The following is a 21,091-nucleotide window of genomic DNA, read 5'->3' on the forward strand; positions in this document are numbered from 1 at the left end:
CCTGAAATTTCTGTTAGAAGAAATTTTTTACAAAATGCATTCCTATAATCTGTAAAGACTCAAAAAGTATGACTTAAGATCATTCTTATATTTAGATCTGATTTCACCCTGTCTATCTCCAAATCAGTCAACTTAATTTACCTTCATACCAAGTCTCATCACCTTGGGAGTTAAATGTTATCTATCTTCATACACACAATTTCTTCTATCACTTGGTTTTTAAAAAGGCAATTTTGAAATGTCATTATCTGAATCAACTTCCTTTGTCCTCTCAATCACATCTCTCAGCATTTTACCTACTCTTCTTTCGCCTCTGTGCTATCTCACTTAAAGCCCTGTGTCATCAGTTTAAACCAAAAAAAATCTACATCTTAAATTATATAGTAAATCAACCTACTCATTGTCTTCCCTGTTTCACTGGATAAAAGGCAGCAACTAGGAAAAGTACAAGGTTTAAGAAAGGTAATTCTGTCAAGAAAGATGCTGAGTCTCACAAAACTCACTTAGCAAACTGAACTACTTTCCTATAATGCTGCCCCTTCCTGCTGTCTCAGCAAAAACCACTAGGCAGCTACCTGGCCTGCAGGTTCCCTCCATGGCTATCCCATGAGAGTTAGGAAACATACACCTGGCCTTTAGTCAATTTGATAAAAGCTTATCTACCCTTTAGAGTTAAGCTCTTTTCAGTTCCAAACCATTAGGTTTTTTCCTTCCTGAAAATGATGCTAAATTTAGTAACAAGTTTTCCACAGACTTTTCAGTCACTAGAATTGTCTCTATCAGACTCTGGTATCTGAAACATCCATTTATATAAACAGAACAGGCAGGAGATGACTCAGCTAAGCCTCTTTCTACTTGGGTTTAACAATCTAATCAATAAATTCAGCACTCTAGACATTTCACAACCTAAAGTCTAACACAAAAATATTCAGTAATTTTACAATTGGCTAGCTATAGAAGAAAATAAAAGCACCCCTTCCACTGATGGAAATTTGAATATTTAAAATTTGTATCAGGTCAAACTAGAAATCAGAAAAAAATGGTCAACTCTGATCACAGAGCCAGATGATAAGAGAGAGAAAATGGGCTTTGAAGCTATGGGTTCAAATCCTGGCCTTGCCTTTAGAACAGGCACTGGTCTTCACTAAGTCATTTAAAATTTCTTATAGGGCAGCCCCAGTGGCACAGCGGTTTGGCGCTGCATGCAGCCTGGGGTGTGATCCTTGAGCCCCGGGATCAAGTCCCACATCGGGCTCCCTGCATGGAGCCTGCTTCTCCCTCTGCCTGTGTCTCTGCCTCTCTCTGTCTATGAATAAGTAAATAAAATCTTAAAAAATAAAATAAAATTTCTTATAATTGTTTTCTGCATTTGTAATATGGGGACAATAATAAGCCCCTACAAGGACTGCTGTGAGGATTAATGTAATGAAACATGTTAACTCACTGGGAACAATACCTGAACATTTACATCAGAAGGTATAAGGAAGTACTGTGAAGCTGTTGAAGAAATGTTAGCTGAAGAAGAAATGGAAACTTGAAGTTGGGGATTGCCAAAGGATTTCATCTAAATCTTTAGCCTTATTAGTTCTGAGAAAATATTTTGCTGGTAGAAGTAATAAATTGAAAAAGCAAAAATTAGAAATCAACACAGAGAACTTCGTCCAACCCTAAAAATCTTAGCTTACACATGAATATCTTCAGTATTTTTTCAACAAAGCGGGGAAAACTCGCTTTAGAAACTGAACATCAGGGGATCTCTGGGTGGCTCAGTGGTTTAGCACCTGCCTTCCGCCTAGGGCGTGGTCCTGGAGTCCCAGGATCAAGTCCCGCATCAGGCTCCCTACATGGAGCCTGCTTCTCTCTCTGCCTGTGTCTCTGCCTCTCTCTGTGTGTCTTCAATGAATAAATGAATAAAATCTTAAAAAAAAAAAAAGAAACTGAACATCTTGGATACTAAAACAAGATTTTTATGTTAGTACAATTAATTTTATGAGATGCACATTTATGAAAAAAAGTTTAACTATGCTCAAATCTTCATTTCCAGCTCCCCAATTTTTCCCTTTAAAGGATCTTTAATCTGGGTACTCTGTCAATAGGTCAGGGGTTGGTGAACACCTATAGCATTTGTATGTAAAACTGTATTTGTGCATATACATATTTTTTCCCCTGAGGATGGGGTCCACAGTTTCCACTGACTTCAAAAGAGGGCATATAACCTCCAGAAAGGTGAAGAACTACTGCTTTCAATGCACATTTCCTTCACCCATTCACTTAAGTTAGAAAAATACACTGTTCTTAAAGTCACAAAAACAAGCCGTGAAAGTCATCAGAGAAACTTAAGTGAGTCTTATTCCAAGAGCCAGGGAGCAAGGGAGCTTGCTTAGTTTCACTTCTTTATCAGTAAGACCAAGCTTCAAATAGGCTATCATCCCAAGAACCTCTTTATAAACGGGAAAAGAAAGAGAAAGAGAGAGAGAGAAAGGTAACTACCAGTGTCACATTCTAAGCACATTTGCTAATGTTTATATGGTTCAACTACAGAAGGAATGCTATACATTCCACAATTTCACAGAAGGCTAGAAATGCCTTCATTCTTCAGAGAATGAAATGAGGTCAGTAAAAACCCCAGGACGTCTAGTTTCAAAAAAGGTCCTCCCTCCTCAAGAATTAAGAGGCCTTCACAATCATAAAAATGTTTCTGTGATCTCTTTTCCACAAGAATGCCACTATACCAAGCTCAAATTAAGTGTGGTCCAATTTGGACAATTCTAAAGACATAAATGTAAACTGTAAGTTCTGCAATAAAGGGAACTTTCAGCAGTAGACTTCTGGTTCAAAGCACAGGTTTTAGACAGGCTTGGGTTTGAGTATCACTTGTGCCATTTAACAGATATTATTCAATCTCACTAACATAGTTTCCCAATCCATAAAATGGTGCTAATAATACCTATGACTAACAGAATGAGAACTAAAATGTGATAAAGCTCTAGAAGGTAACCACTCAATAAATGATAGTTACTCATATATCAGTTGAGCAAGCAGGTTAGTAGTATGTTGGCCTCATGATGACACAAATCCTTTCTACCACCAACCTCCTTTGCCTTTCTTCTGTTTTTGTAATATAATCTAGCTGGAATTCATTTGAAAATAAATGATTGAGGAACGCCTGGGTGGTTCAGCAGTTGAGCGTCTGCCTTTGTCTCAGGGCGTGATCCTGGAGTTCCGGAATCGAGTCCCACATTGGGCTTCCTTCATGGAGCCTGCTTCTCCCTCTGCCTTTGTCTCTGCCAATGTCTCTGCCTCTCATGAATAAATAAATAAAATGTTTTTTTTGTTTTTTTTTAAAGGAAATGATTGAGCTCTCAACTTATGCTGATCCATTACAAGAAGGGAATCACCTTTATAAGACCACTGCATCAGAGAATCAGCTAACCATACACCACACAAAAAGTAACTACTGCCCAATGGGTCCTACTCATTTATATTCTTCCATAAAGAAAGGGCATGGTTTAAACACACTATCAAAACATTTTCAGCAAATATGTGATTAAGCAAAAACAGCAAAATGTTAATTATAAAATCTGGGTGGTAGTTATGCAAGTATTCACTGTGCATTTCCTTCAACTTTTCTGTTTGAAATTTTTCATAATAAAATGTGAGGGAAAAAAAGAAGGCTAGTAAAAAAACTCCCAACAATCCACAAATAAGACTCCCCAAAAATTTTTTTAAGATTTGCTTATTTATTCATGAGAAACACAAAGAGAGAGGCAGAGACACACAGACAGAGGGAGAAGCAGGCTCTGGGCAGGGAGCCCAATGTGGGACTCAAACTCGGGACTGCGGGATCACCACCTGAGCTAAAGGCAGATGCTCGACTGCTGAGCCACCCAGGTGCTGCAAAACCAAAAATCTTGTTTCTGTAAGTAGATGATACCCAAAATTTTCTTTGTGTCTTCAGCATTATAAAAATATACCTAATAATTTTAATAAAATTCTCATTTTTTACATAAGACCAAAATCTGGCCCAATTAGGGGCCTTTAGCTAGCTAATGGGAGTGGCTTTAGATTAAGACTTTTACTCAACTAAAAGTTAGCCAGCTGGGGAAATTGTAAAGCTAATATAAACACCCCAAAATGCAGGGGAAAAAAAGTTCTAAATAGTCAGGATTTGTATACTGTGAAGGAAGCTGTATACACTAAAACTATGGATGGAAATATGACAGAGCTAATCACTTAATGTACCACAGCAAGGAGCCATTCTGGATAGTAAGCAGAATATTATCTTGACCCCCTGTGACATTCAAGAAAGTAAATTTTTTAAAAAGATTTATTTATTCATGAGAGACACAGACAGAGGCAGAGACAATGCGGGGACTTGATCCCTGGACCAGGATCACACCCTGAGCTAAGAGCAGATGCTCAACCGCTGAGCCACCCCAGGTGTTCCAAAGAAAGTAAATTAAAGGGCAATTAGTCCCTCAAAGGCAGTCCATTAAAAAAATAGACAATAAATTCCTATAAATGCAAACAATATGATTTGTTTTCAATTATGTAGATTAAAACACTGTGGCTACATGCCCACAAGAATGGCTAAAATAAAAAAAAAGGACAAAATCAAGTTTTGCCAAAGATGTGGAAGAACTGGAATTCTCATACATTGCTGATGGGAGCATAAAGCAAAAACAATCTGGCAATTTCTTATAAAATTAAACACATATTTACTATATGACCTAATAATGCCATTCCTAGGTATTTATCCAAGAGAAGTGAAAACATATCCACACAAACAATTGCAGTTGAGTATTCACTGAGGCTTTATTCATAAAAGTCCAAAACTGAAAATAGCCCAATATCTCTCAATAGGTGAACAGATTAAAAAAAATTGTGACATATTTATGCAATGGACTATTACTCAGCAATAAAAAGGACCAACTACTGGTATCCACAACAACCTGGATGAATCTCAAAAACTGAGCAAAAGAAGCGAGACAGAAAAGGGTCTGATTTATTTGATTCCACTTATTTGAAGTTCCAGAATAGGCAAAACTATTCTACAGTGGTAAAAATCAAATCAGTGGCTGTCTGGGAGACGGGTAAATACTGAATGCAAAAGAACACAAGGAAGCTTTCAAAAACTATAGAAGAGTTCTATATCTTGATTGGGTGGTGGTTAAATGGGTCTATACCTTTGTCAAAACTCAAACTCTGCATTCAAGATGTGTGCATCTGACTGTATGTAAATTAAACCTCAATGAAGTAGATATAAAAATAAAAATTACTGGAGCACCTGGCTGGCTCAGTCGGTGGGGCATATGACACTTTTTTTTTTCTTCAAGATTTACTTATTTGAGAGAGAGTGAGAAAGAACAAACACAAGCTGGGGAAGAGGGAGAAGCAGGCTCCTTGCTGAGCAGGGAACCCAAAAGACGCTTAACTGAGCCATCGAGGTGCCTCAAGCGACTCTTGATATCACGGTTGTGAGTTCAAGCTCCACACTGGGTGTACAGATTACTTAAAAATAAAATCCTTAAATAAATAAAATCTTTAAGCATGTGATTTTTTTTTTTTTTAAAGCATGTAATTCTTGATCTCAGGGTCGTGAGTTCAAGCTCCACACTGGGTATAGAGATTACTTAACAAATATAATCTTAAAAAATTAAAAATTATTCTACAATATCCTCATTTATAAATGTGAAACAGTCGTCCATCATAATCCCTCTACTACTTTAGATTACTCTGAATAAAGACACTGAAGTACATCAAGCAAATGGACCATACAATTCTTTTTCTGGCTTTTTATTTTGTTTATTTTTTTTTTTAAGATTTTATTTATTTATTGAGAGAGAACATGCGAGCATGGGGTAGAACAGAGTGGGAGGGAAAGGGAGAGAGAATCTCTAGCATACTCTGCACTTGGTGCAAGCTCAATCTCATAACCCTGAGATCACAACCTGAGCCCTGAGTCAGTCATTTAACTGACTAAGCTACCCAGGCACCCTTGACCAGTTATTCTTAAAAAATATCTATAAAGACTATGTGCAATATAACATGGAAAAATCCTTACATTATGTTAAATGCAAAATATTGTCTATAGTGATTATAAGCATGTAATATATTTTTGCCCAAGAAAAGGTACAATGTGTAAAATAAGAAAATAGTTGAGTTAGAGTGACTAGAACTATGGGTAATTCTTAAAAATTTTACATACCTGTTATATCTTCAATTACACAAAGCTTTTTAAATAACCTCCCTACTTTCTCCACAATATATCTTTTTGGAAATTGGGTGGGTGAAGACTCACAAGTTGGAGAAAAATAGACTCCTGACACATCAGAAGAGTGACATTTCCTTTGACTTTTCACTGGTTCATTGTCACTTAGTGGGTACACAGCAATACTAGACACTAGACCATATAAAAATAAGGAACTACTCTACTGAAATGTGAAAATCTGTCCTTTCCAATTTTGCAGTTAAGTCATCTGACTGGCTTAGATTGGCTCCTTTTCAACTAAGTCGGCCTCCTTGCTATATTACTTAGGCAAACAATAAAGTCAGAGAATATTTTTATTGACTAATTGTCTTAGCAATCATGCTGTACTTTGCCCTTAACTCTTGGGATAAGATATTCAAACAAGCGCATATGCCATGAACATAGTCACAAGAAGTGAAGCTTGGATATGTCTATGCAAAATTACTATTCTGGACCACTAAAGAAATTTTTTGGAATCTGTTTCAAAAATAATAACATTTTGCATCCTACATTTTAAAACAATTTATTGATGGGAAAAGAGAATGTAAATGGCCAAAGGTTTCTAAAATGTTTGAGCTTTTTCTAATCAACAGCAAATCTTATCAACAACTTAAAAAGTTCAAAACGATTATCTCAGTACTTTTACTGTTAACTTACATGGAAAATGAAACAATAACTACATAAATAGGTAAAATTCTTCTGGAAAGCAATTTTACTGGTTATATGCATCTGAAGTCATAAAGATGTTCTTATCTTTTCAACTAAAATGGCATTACTAAAAATTTATCTTAAGGAAAACATCAAAATAGGAGCTCTAAGAGGGCAAGAACTTTACCTTGGCATGTAGACCACTCTCAAATATATGTTGAAAGAATGAAATAATACTCAACAAAGAAAAGTTGGACTGTTTCCAAATTTCTGTTCTAATAAAAAGTCAATAATAGAGGGATGAATGGTTAAGAAAATTATAGCACAAATGAACCATAAAGCAATCACTTAAAATTACAGAAATGAAGAAAATAATCTAGAAATATGTTTGAGCCAATATTATGCTAAAAACAGATTATAGTAGTAGTTCAGTGGTTAACTATCTGCCTTCAGCTCAGGCCATGCTCCCAGGGTCCCAGGGCCCCAGGGTTCCAGGATTGAGCCCGGCATCAGGATTCCTGCTCAGCAGGGAGCCTGCTTCTCCTTCCTCTCCCTCTGATGCTGCTCTATCACTCTGTGTCAAATAAATAAAATATTTTTTAAAAAGTGGATTATAGGGGATCCCTGGGTGGCTCAGCGGTTTAGCGCCTGCCTTCAGCCCAGGGCATGATCCTGGAGTCCTGGGATCGAGTCCTGCATCGGGCTCCCTGCATGGAGCCTGCTTCTCCCTCTGCCTGTATCTCTCATGAATAAATAAATAAAAATTGTTTTAAAAAGTAGATGGGCAGCCCCAGTGGCGCAGTGGTTTAGCGCCGCCTGCAGCCCAGGGCATGATCCTGGAGACCCTGGATCGAGTCCCACATCAGGCTCTCTGTATGATGCCTGCTTCTCCCTCTGCCTGTGTCTCTGCCTCTCTCTCTGTCTCTATGAATAAATAAATAAAATCTTTAAAAAATCTTTAAAAAAAAAAAGTAGATTATAAAATGCAACTTCTAAAAGGTAACAAGGAGAATATCTAGGGTATGGCAAAGAGATTTTATATACAACAACAATAACATGATCTATGAAAAAGAAAATTGCTATGTTGAACTTCATTAAAATTAAAAACTTGGGACGCCTGGTGGCTCAGCGGTTGAGCCTCTGGCTTCAGCTCAGGGCGTGATCCCAAGATCCAGGATTGAGTCCCACATCAGGCTCCCTGTGAGGAGCCGGCTTCTCCTCTGCCTATATCTCTGCCTCTGTGTGTGTCTCTCATGAATAAATAAATAAATCTTTTAAAAAAATTAAACACTTTTGCTCTGTGACAGATATTGTTAGGAGAATGAAAAGCCACAGCCTGGGGAAAAACATGGAAAATGCATATTTGATAAAGGACTTGTATCCAAAATACAGAAAGAACTCTTAAAACTCAACAATTAAAAAAAACAACCCAACTACAAACTGGACAAAAGATATGAACAGACACACCTCACCGACGAAGATACATAGATGGCAAATAAGAATATGAAAAGTTATTGAACTTCATTCATCATTAGAGAATTGCAAATCAAAACAAGATACCACTACACACCTATTTGAATAGCTACAATAAAAAAGATTTAAGGACACCAAATACTAATGAGGATGTGGAACAAGAGCAACTCATTCACTGTTGGTGGGAATGCAAAATGGTATGGCCATTCTGGAAAACAAATTGACAGTTTCTTAAAAAGCTAAACATAGTCTCAACCACAAGATCCAGCTATCACACTACTAGGTATTCACTCAATTGACTTGAAAGCTTATATTTACACAAAAACCTGCACGTAAGTATTTATACCACCTTTATTCATAATTGCCAAAAACTGAAAGCAACCATAAGTGAATGGATTTACTTTATAAGTGAATGGATAAACAAAACTGTGGTACATCCAGACAATGGAATATTATTCAGTTATAAAAAGAAATAAGTTATCAAGTCACAGAAAGATATGGTATAAGGAGAGAGACCTTAAATGCATATTGCTAAGGGAAAGAAGATAATCTGGAAAGGCTATATAGTATGATTCCAGTTATAAGACATTCTGGAAAACACGAAGATCACTGTGTTGCCAGGGAGGGGGAAGATGAATAAGTGAAGCACAGGGGATTTTTAGGACAGTGAACTATTTTGTATGACAGTGTAACAGCACAAACACGACATAATGCATTTCTCAAAACTTACAGAACTTTACAACACAAAGAGTAAACCTTAATGTACGCAAATTTTTAAAAAATCAGCTAGGAGGTTGAGAGAATCCCAGACTGTAAAAAAGAATCTAACTGTATTTCAAACGTATTTCAAACAACCTCATTGATGGAGGTAGGTACAGACCTAAGTAACTGGAATGAAGGGATTGCACAGAAGTACTATTCTCTAGTCGATAAAATTGCTTCCCCAGGGTACATATTAACAATTGCTATACATGTATACTGGAATTGAACAATTAGGTAAATGAATGGTGAATGTGGGGAGCCAAATTTCTAACTGTTGAATTGGTACAGGTCTACAAGGGAGAGTGACAAAAAGATCCATATGGTAATGGAATTAGAAGTCATGTTTAACTTAATATAGATACAGAAGGTTACATATAGAAATATTTATAGATATGTGATATACAGGGGTTAATATATACACATATATTTTTTGCTGTCAGCTGAGAGGACCTGAAAGAAGTTATCCCCTAGCAGCAACCACCACACCTAGTGCCCAGATCTTGGTTTCTAATACCATTCCCCAATAAAAAGAACTAGGACCCTTTGGAGAAATGGTTGATTCTGGGACTAGGGAAGAAAATATACAAGATGAGCCTGGAGCCTTTTGTAGTGCCACAGAGTAAATAAGTACTCAAAAACAAAACAAAACATTAATGGGGGTTGTGGCAAAAATGTACAGGGGCCAACTGAAAGGAGCTACCAATGGACAAAGCTGGAACAACTAGAGCAATAAAATAAAGCAATATCAGATTATATAGCCCATATTATAAAATAAGTATCCATGAGCCCATAATGATATAAATGACTGAAAAAATTAATACATAGGCGAGAAGACACATCCTTCTCCTACACAGAACAATTCTAAATAAATTATACAGGTACTGCACTCTAGAATAGGGGAGCATAACTCCCCACTCCTCAAGTGTAGGCTGTACAAAGCGTGACTCTTGTCCAAAGGGTACAGTAGGGCAGAGGGGATGAGAATAACTTTGCAGTGTAGAAACCAGTCAGACGATCAGCATCACAAATCATGATAGTATGAACTAATGAAAATGGTACTTCAACTCTGTAATATTCCTTCCCCCCCCCCAAAAAAAAACCCCTCAGTCTAATTGTGAAAAAAAAAAAAAAATCAGACAAATCCAATAGTCAGGCATCCTATAGTACACCTGACCAATACTCCTCAAGACTGTCAGTCATCAAAAACACACTGAGAAATTGTCACAGTCAAAACAAGTCTAAAAAGACATGACAAGTAAATGTACTATGGTATTCTGGATGGGATCCTGGAACAGAGAGACATTAGACTAGACACCAAAGAAATGTGAATAAATTATGGGCATAAGTTAGTAATAACATGTCGGTACTGGTTAACTTAAACAAATGGACTTACTCATGTAAGATGTTCACAAAAGGAGAAATTATATGGCAGAGGTGGGAGAAGGATATATGGGACCTGTTTGATTTTTTTTGTAAATCAAACTGTTCTGGAAAATAAAGTATTAATTTTAAAAATTAGATTACAGGTTATACATGATGGTATGATTTCATCTTCATATAAAATGCATAAATAAAACAGCCAAAATACCCAAAGTAGTTTTGTTAGGATGATAAAGTGGGGGATTATTTTTCTTTTCCTTAGTCTCCAAATTTTCTCCTACATATTTACAATACTTTTATAATTTAGAGAATGAATTTTATACCACTACACACCTATCAGAATGACCAAAATCCAGACCACTGACAACTCCAAAATGATGGCAAGAACACGGATTAACAGAAATGCTCCTTCATTGCTGGTGGGGATGCAAAATGGTACAGCCACTTCGGAAGACAGTCTGGCAGTTTCTTACAAAACTAACTTACTCTTACCATCTGAACCAGCAATTATGCTCCTGGGTATTACCCAAGGGAGTTGAAAACTTATGTCTACACAAAAACCTGCACACAGATGTTTATAGAAGCTTTAGTCATAATTACCATAACTTGGAAACAACCAAATGTTCTTCATTAGAGGAATGGATAAACTGTGGTACATCCAGACAATGGAGTATTATTCAGCACTAGAAATAAATGAGCCATCAAGCCATGAAAAGACATGAAGTAAACTTAAATGTATAATATTAATGAAAGAAGACAGTCTAAAAAGGTTGCATACTGTATGACTCCAACTATATAAAAACTCTGGAAGCAGCAAAACTACAGAGATAGTAAAGATCAGTAGTCACCAGGCCTCAGGGGAAGAGAGGAATGAATAAGCAGAGCACAGAGATTTTTAGGGTAGTGAAACCACCCTGTATATTATAATGGTAGATATATGTCGTCATAAATGTGTCCAAATCCACAGAATATACAACACCAAGAATGAACCCTAAGGTAAACTATGGACTCCAGGTAACAATGATGTTTCAATGTAGGTTCGTCAACTATAACAAATGAACCCCTCTAGTGGGATGTTTATAATGGAGGCTATGCACATGTAGGGGTAGGAGGTATACAGAAATCTCTATATTCTCTCAGTTTTGCTGTGAACCTAAAACTACTCTAAAACAAAAAACCTACTAAGTGTTTTAAATTTTAAAAAATCAAGAATGAAATCTCAAAAGAATGTATACCAAACTGGGTCTAACCTCAGGTGTCAAACACTAAAATTCTAAACCAAAAGACTAGGACTTTATCATGACTCCTTAGTAAATAAATAATTCAATAACAAGATGGAGTGAGCTATTCCATTTTGTGTTATGAAAATCAAACAAAGATCTGAAATCTTCAAATCAGAAAAATGCCACAGCTTAGTGGGGTGCCTGGCTGGTTAATTAGGAGAGCACAGGACTTGATCTTGGGGTTGAGCTTAAGCCCCACACTCTGCATAGAGATTACTTAAAACATAAAATAAAAAGCTAGAAAAGAAAAATGCCACAGCTTAAAAGAGTTAAAAGAGTATTTCACTTCCACTTAGGAAGCATTCTTTAGGGACGCCTGGGTGGCTCAGCAGTTTAGTGCCTGCCTTTGGCCCAGGGCGCGATCCTGGAGTCCCGGGATCGAGTCCCACATCGGGCTTCCTGCATGGAGCCTGCTTCTCCCTCTGCCTGTGTCTCTGACTCTCTCTCTCTCTCTCTGTGTCTCTCATGAATAAATAAATAAAATCTTAAAAAAAAAAAAAAAAAGAAAAGGAAGCGTTCTATATTTAAATCATTAAAGTTATACAGACCTATGTTCCAGATTGCCAGGACACACCTATTTTATATCTGTTGTCCTGGCATAATTCACAGTCCTCTGTCATTTTCAAGTGTCTTGGTTTGGGTGATAAACTATATATAGTCCTTATAATTTTAGTACATTTTGTCTGGGAGCCTTCTGTTAAAATGCACATGGTTCTTGGGTACTTGCATTTACTAGTTCAGATAACTTGGGGCAAAAAAGTACTTATTAGGAACCGAAGGAATTAGGTTTGTTCATCCCATTGGGAGGAGAGAGGAGAGGAGGTTTGAGACATCAGGTCAATTGGGCTTTAAAAATGTCCTGGGGTGGGGGATGACCTGAGGCTTCTATCTTTCCTTCCCTGCCAACCCCAGTCTGGTCAGGTGCCATCTCTATTTCCTCAGCCTCCCCAGGGTTTACTCCAACAACAAATTGTCTGTTCTGCCCATTCCTCACCAGACCATAAATATCTTAAGGGCATGGACTACATGTTATTCAGCTTTCTATCCCCAGTGTCTAATCCCATGTTCATTAGGTAGTAAGCATTCATTCAAACTTTTCCCTGAATGTATGAAAAAATTATTAAGGCTAGCACAAAAAACATCCAATAATGGTTCTCCTTCATGCACTTTCTTAATTCCACTCCTTATTTTTAACTTTTATACTGGTTTCACTGTTTAGGGGGAAGTACTAAAAACATTATGCAAGCTCTACATTTTTCAAATTTTAGTACTAGTGATCATTTTGCTTTCTATTATGGGAAGGTAGTAGAAATAATGCTTCAGTAAAATATGGCATTCAATTACTTAAGCAATTTCAAAGTGAAGCTGTTTTCTTTTACTCAAAGATGTTGAAAATAAAAGTAACTTAATTGATATTAATGTTTAAATATAAATACTAACTCCAAGGATAGTCAAATGAGGTGAAAAGGAGTAAGAAATAAACATTTTGACATTTAAAAAGCTCAAGTCTTGGGACACCTGGGTGGCTCAGAGGTTGAGCATCTGCCTTGGCCTCAGGGCATGATCCCACCATCCCAGGATCGAGTCCAACATGGGGCTCCCAGCATGGAGCCTGCTTCTCCCTCTGCCTATGTCTCTGCCTCTGTATCTCTCATGAATAAATAAAATCTTAAAATAAAATAAAATTGTAACATTAACTTATTCTGTTTTGATAGGATTTTGTTTTTCAATTTTTGTCTTTAAATATTTGATCAGCATGTAGCAATTCATGGTTTTATTTAAATGTAAGGCTGGATATGAAAATGGGTTCCTTCTTTACACTGTGGGATAATGAATGCTAGATAAAAGAAAGTTGCTACTAGCCATATGGTTTCCCTAAACTGACACTGCCTCCTACATATACTACTGTTGCTGAGAACCCCTCCTTCAGTTATTCACCAGAAAACAATCAGTTCTAAATCATTTCCCAACACCAACTCAAAGAGTTTGAAATCTGCTCTATTTTGAACCACTGCCTACATGGCTAAGTTAAATACAATCCCCAAAATGCTTTTAATTTGGTATACTGATCACAGTGAAAGTTAATTAAAGAATAAAATCTACCAGTTTTATCAACAACCTTAGCTTGCAACTGACATAAATTACCAAAGAAGGAATCTTAATTTTTTAAAAGTTCTATTTCACTACTATTTCTGGATTACTACATAATGTAATTAAAAGCATAACTACTCCTGTGATCTGGTAAGTTTGTTCTAAGATAACAGCCTACACCCTGAATCCTAATACCTATTTCCTAAATAGTCAATTACTCTCAAGAGGTACTATACATAAGTATACAGAAAAAAGTGTAGATCACTACTATTGGAAGAAAAAAAAAAAAAAAAAGCTCAAAAATACCTTCATCTATGATAGCCAGCCTTTAAGAATTCATAACAACAACAATTAATATCAACAGATATACTTTTGGGGATCCCTGGGTGGCTCAGTGGTTTGGCGCCTTGCCTTTGGCCTGGGGCGTGATCCTGGAGTCCTGGGATCAAGTTCCACACCGGGCTCCCTGCATGGAGCCTGCTTCTCCCTGTGTCTCTGCCTCTCTCTCTGTCTCTCATGAATAAATAAATAAAATCTTTTTTTTTTAATTTTTTAAAAATTTATTTATGATAGTCACAGAGAGAGAGAGAGAGGCAGAGACACAGGCAGAGGGAGAAGCAGGCTCCATGCACCGGGAGCCCGACGTGGGATTCGATCCTGGGTCTCCAGGATCGCGCCCTGGGCCAAAGGCAGGCGCCAAACCGCTGCGCCACCCAGGGATCCCTAAATAAATAAAATCTTAAAAAACAAAAAAGATATACTTTTGAAGGGATACAGTCCTTTAGTAACCAAATACTACCCTTTAATCCAAATTAAATATGGGCAATTTTCTCCTGGAAGCTGAGGAACACAAACTACAGTTTAAGTTGTGGTCTATTTTAACACACTGAACAAGAAAAAAAGGTATAGTAAGAACTTTTCTGAATCAGCAATATAAAGGATAACTGGGCAGGGTAGGGAAATCTAAAATAATCTACCAGCACATAACTCATCAAAGTGTCACATTTCCTTGGGTTCAAAATACCAGCCAGAGAACAAAACTCATTGCTAAGACAGACGCAGGTTACATACCTTGAGAAAATGGATTCAGAAAGTTGTTTTTAACCCTACCAAAATCAAAATGACAATAATATTGGGTAAAAAAATTTTAAGTAATCCATGGTACATTCAGTAGACAACACACTTTACAAGTTACAGAATTTATAGATGATTAAACTGATCAGCAAAGAAGTGGAAGAAGTTTCCAAAACTTTGACATTTTCAAGATCACCAAAAATTAATTTAATCAATCACCCAATTTTTAAAACATACTATATAAACATAACTAAAACTAGACAGACATATAAATACAAAAGTACTGCAGTATTTGGGGGGAAAAAAAGACAACTTCCGGGTTAAGCTCCTTGAATAGTTCTCGGAGAGTAATCAGCTGCCCGAACACAGCTGGGAGAATACCCACACAAGCAGCTGACTCTCTACAGACACTCTGTACTTTTCCAAAGAGAAGGAAACTCATTACTTGTTTCAAGTCCACAGAATACATAAATCTGTCATTCTAGTTTTGCTCTGAGGTCTGACATAAGAAGCTACAGTTTTAGATAGCTTAAGCAAAAATAAGTCATTGTTTTAAAATATTTTATTTATTTACTCATGAGAGAGAGAGAAAGGCAGAGACATAGGCAGAGGGAGAGGCGGATTCCATGCAGGGAGCCCAATGTGGAACTCGGTCCCAGGACCCCAGGATCATGCCCTGAGCCGAAGGCAGATGCTCAACCACTAAGGCACCCAGGCGTCCCAATAAATCATTTTTTAAAAGATGTTTTCATAATAACATTAAGTTCATGGAAGAAAGTATACATAAGAGTACTCAAATACAGTTCCTTACTCTGCAACTTTAATACCTTGCAGAAAGGTGTATTTCCTCAACTAATATGAGAACCTTACTTGGTTAGCAGGGAGCGCATTAAGTAATAAACAAAAGAGACTACATACATACTACCTATTATTTGACTAATACCATATCACACAATTTAATCCTGAAGTACCCCTCACACTTCTGAGAGAAAGCAAAAATTGACTTTGTGGTCATCACTGATTCTTATTTTAAGGACCTTCATATGGATTTTCATTCTGAAGGGAGACAGCAGGTATAAACCTTAGTACTATCTTAAGTTGCCGGTCTTCAGTCCCCTCAACTCCCAACAATATACTGTATGCAGAAACAAAAGCTTTAAATTAAAGGAGGCATCTTCAAATCAGAGGAGCAGAGTAGGAATTCTTAGAACAGCTAAAACAGAACATCATAGGGCAGAGCACAGTGGGCCTGCAGCACATAAGGATCAAACTTAATCAACTGTGAACACAACAGTAAGTATGCTCATTTAAAACTTAAAGAGGGGGATCCCTGGGTGGCTCGGTGGTTTAGCACCTGCCTTCCGCCTAGGGCGTGGTCCTGGAGTCCCAGGATCAAGTCCCGCATCAGGCTTCCTGCATGGAGCCTGCTTCTCCCTCTGCCTGTGTCTCTGCCTCTCTCTGTCTCTCATGAATGAATGAATGAATAAATAAATAAATAAATAAATAAAAATTTTAAAAATAAATAAATAAAACTTAAAGAGAAGTGCCTACATGGCTCCGTGGGTTAAGCATTTGACTCTTGATCTGGACTCCAGTCATAATCTCAGGGTCATGAGATCTGGGGGGGAGCCTGGTGTGGAGCCCTGCACCCAGCAGGGAGTCTGCTTGAAGATCCTCTCCCTCTGCCCTTCCTACCCTGCGCCTCTCTCTCAAATAAATCTAAAAAAACAAAAAAACAAAAAAACAAAAAACCTGAGGAGTGGATATTCAACAAGCTGGACTAGATTGTGAGGTAAAACATACACAAATTAAAGGCAACCAGCTCCTTAGCAGCTGTTCCCAGCTCTGGGTGTTAAGAGCTTAGTTGTTCTTAGTTCCCTTCTTTATATAGTACAAGACAGCCCAAGAGACTTGATGCTCTGAAATTCTTCTAATAGTGATTTTCGTTTTTGGCCTTGGAAGTTATTCAACCTCTTCAGGTAAATAATTAAATAAAAACTAAATTCACAGGGAGTCCTAGGTATTAATGCACATGTAATTATATTCTGACCTCAAAAACAGAACAGAATCCAAACTTGACAGTATTGCACTCAAAACCCTTTTTAACTTCAAGCACAATTGTCTACAAATAACTTTAGATTCTTTGTTATCCCAAGAACTTTGCATGTCTTCCTCCCTTCAATCAGTTCCCTCAGCCTATGAAATCTTTCCCCCTTCTCTGCCTCCTGAAATTACACTTGTCCTTTCAATCAGTTTAAAAGTCTTTTATGACCTATCTATCCACCAATCATCTCAACTATATTCACTCTTTAAACTCCAATGTGGAGACACCTGAGTGGCTCAGCAGTTGAATGTCTGCCTTAAGCTCAGGATGTGATCCCGCGGTCTGGGATCCAGTCCCACATTGAGTCCCGTGGGGAGCCTGCTTCTCCCTCTGCCTGTGTCTCTGCCTCTATGTCTCTCATGAATAAATAAACAAAATCTTAAAAATAAATAAATAAATGCCTTAAGTTTGAACCAGAAATGTTTTAAAAACTAATAAAAAAACTAAAACTCCCATTGTTTTTCTTTTATGTTCATCAATTCATTTGCTTTACACACAGTAAATTGTACACTTCCCTACTGCAGTGTAAGCTTCTCAAGGGCAGAGATGCAGAGACTCTGTGACTCATACAAGCCTAACAGTAATTTACACATAGTTTGTACTTAATTTCGAAACCAGACTGAATATGAAGTGATAGTGGGCAAACACCAGATAAGTGATGCCCTGTATCACTGTTTTTCAAACAATGGATCATAACCTAATAGTCATGAAATTAATGTAGACCACCATCAAGCTTCAAATCACAAAACAAAAAACTCCGAAATACTGAACAGACTAAAAAAATGGCAGGAAGCAAGATACTACTACATATGGTTTTGTGAAACTTGCTTCAGGTGGGGTTTTTTTGCATTTATATTGGTTCTAATATAAAATGTATCTCTTACAGAAAGTTGCAAGTTTTTAAAAAATATTTTACAGCTGCCTATTTTGGGGGTACCTGGCTGGTTTAGTTGGTAGAGCATGCAACTCTTAATCTCAGGATCATGGAGTTGAAGCCCCATATTGAGCATGGAACCTACTTTGAAAAAAAATTCTAAATATTTTTTTCCATGTGTGGGGCTGGAACTGCACCACCCATACATAGGTTTTTAGGGGATTGCCCAAGTAAAGCACAGAAATCATCTATACAGCTGATAGTCAAAAGGAATGATCTCAACTGGCTCTAACCTAAACCACCACAATATCCACTGTGTCAGTAATGCCATCATCTAACAAACTCACCACAGGTCATGCTCCCAAAGCATAGGACAGTTGATCATAAATTTTAAGTGTCTGCATGTCAACTGAGTCTCTTTGCTTATCATAAGAATTACTCCCAACGGGATTTATCTTAAAAAATAATTATCTTTGAGAGCATGGTAACAAACCCTCACCTAAAACAAACCAGTCTGTGTGGGCTAAAGAGAACCCTTCTTCACAATAATTTATATGACCTAGCCACATCTTCATGGTGCTAACAACATCTTTTCCTGGTAACAGCAATGTTGTGGAAGTGATTTCCAAGGGGAATATAATGCTATTTTCAAATTTAGTTTTGTTTGCTACCTCAACTACTTAGGGAATTAAAAGGAATTCCTGGGGCTGCAATTATGTCAGGCTCTCTTTGCTGATAACCAATAAAGGTATCAACAAACAAGGGCAAAGAATAGCCGATTTGGTTCCCTGTCACCCACCCAATTTAATAATCAGAGAGACCAGGTTAATAAAGATATGAGACAGTTACATTTTACAATAGAACCAAAGCTCAGGGCAGCCCCGGTGGCGCAGCAGTTTAGCACCGCCTGCAGCCCAGGGCATGATCCTGGAGACCCAGGATCGAATCCCACGTCAGGCTCTGTATGATGCCTGCTTCTCCCTCTGCCTGTGTCTCTGCCTTTCTCTCTCTCTATCTATGAATAAATAAAATCTTTAAAAAACAAAGAAAGAAACAAACAAAAAACCCCAAAGCTCAACTGCTATCCAAGTTTATAGGGATGCGATTGAATTTTAAGTGACTATTCAGTCAAGAATAGTTGACTATTAACAGTCAACAAAAGCTGAGAAAACAAAGATATACAAAATATACTGGATTCAGAATCCAAAGACCTGGGTTTAATTCTGGTTAACATTCGCTACTACAACACCAGTTTCTTTTCTTATGAAAAAGGGACAAATAATACTCATACATTCATTAAGTATTTATTGACTAATACTCCATATGGGCCACTAGATGTTTGCCTGGGAAAACAACATAGATGTATGTAGCTCCTATCCTCAAGGAATTTATATTTTCCCAATCTCACAAAACTGTTGTGAAAATCAAATGTAAAAATGTAAAAATCAAATGTAAAAATACTGTGTAAATTTTAACACACTACATAAAGTGCAAAGTGAGGGTGCCTGGGTGGGTCAGTTGGTTGAATATCCCACTGTTGTTTTTCAATGTCCAATTCTTGATTTTGGCTCAGGTCATGATCTCAGGGTGGTAAGATCAAAACCTGAGTTGGGCTTTGTGCTCAGCAGAGTCTGCTTGATGTTCTCTCCCTCTGCACCACTACCCCCACCTCGAGCTCACACCCACTCTCTCATGCACTCTCTTAAATAAATAAATAAATAAATAAATAAATAAATAAATAAATAAATAAATCTTTAACCAAAAAAATTGCAAAGTGATACAATGATTTTTATTACCTTGTTCTACCTCTTCACCATACATCTTTATTACATTAAGGAAGATTCAATAAAATCTAGATGAGCACATATAAATAGTCCACTATCGTACTGAAATGATTTTGTTAAGGGCTGGAGTTCAAGAGCCTAAAATTACTCTTTGTTAGTACAGTCTTAGCTCATGACTCTCAATATAACCACAAAGATAAAATGGACTAAGATTTCAAGGCCTAGACTGCAGGGTTGCTCCAGGTACAGGTTGGGTACACAGGTTGCAAAGGGAGTAAAAAAGACTTTTAGGAGGCGCCTCGGTGACTCAGTCAATTAAGAGTTTGCCTTTGGCTTAGGTCATGATCCCAGGGTCCATGATCGGTGTCCAGATCCCTGCTCAGAGGAGATTCTGCTTCTCCCTCTGCCCCTCCCTCTACTTGTGTACGCTCTCTCTCTCTGTCAAATAAATAAATAAAATCTTTAAAAAAATAATAAATAAGGACTTCTAGCCAATCTCCACCAAGACCTACTGAATCATATATAAACAGTAAGCCCAAGAAACTATGTTTCTGACAAACATACTTAGTAATTCTTATGCTCCCTAAAGCTTAAGAATCACTACCATACACTTTTCCTTTGACCAATAACCATGATTTCAAACACCATTTCTAAAACCTACCTGGAAAATCTGGGCCAAACAGAATTCATCTACAATTGAGAATGCTTTCTCCTGAGAAGGTACTTAGCAGTCAACATTAAATGACTTACACTTAACTTGTAAAAATGCTTCTTGTGGCACCACGCTCTTTATCTCAAACTTCACATTAAATGAAGCCAAAAAAAAAAAAAAAAAAAAGACCATGAGATATTCCTGTTATTAAATTGAACTCCCAATAAACATATACATACATACATATACATAGCATTAATTTTTCTTATGGATTACTTTAACAAGAGAATTGCTTCTTGGCCTTTTGGCTAAGAGCAAGTGTAACTTTAACAAGGGAAAGTTGATGGGTATATTATCTTGTAGCTATCAAGAGGGAAAGCACATACTCTACCCTGCACAAATATATGATGATTTTAAACGCTTGCAAGCCAATCTTACTGGCTTGTTAAAGACCACACTACCCAAATACCAAAGAGATAAAACAAACTAGCCAACACACAAACCTAATCCCTTAAAAATATAGATGGTACCACAACCATATCTACTGCATGTTAAACCCCTACTAAGGGCACCCAAGAAATCAATCAAGAGCCCTTGGAAATACTTTACCTTAAGAAAATTAACCTGAAGTTAATTAAATGTTACTTCATATACTATATAATTAGTACAAAGACATATTTATTTTGGTTCTACTTTTTGAAAGCATACCTCCAGGT

At 37.2% G+C, this 21,091-nt stretch overlaps 1 protein-coding gene across 2 annotated transcripts in view; it reads right to left on the reverse strand.

Annotated features, from left to right (window-relative positions):
- SNX27 (sorting nexin 27) overlaps nucleotides 1-21,091 on the reverse strand; it is a 73,350-nt gene that overhangs the window by 47,728 nt on the left and 4,531 nt on the right. The window lies entirely within an intron of this gene.

The sequence above is a fragment of the Canis aureus genome, chromosome 12 (genome assembly GCF_053574225.1).
Source record: "Canis aureus isolate CA01 chromosome 12, VMU_Caureus_v.1.0, whole genome shotgun sequence".
NCBI lineage: Eukaryota > Metazoa > Chordata > Mammalia > Carnivora > Canidae > Canis > Canis aureus.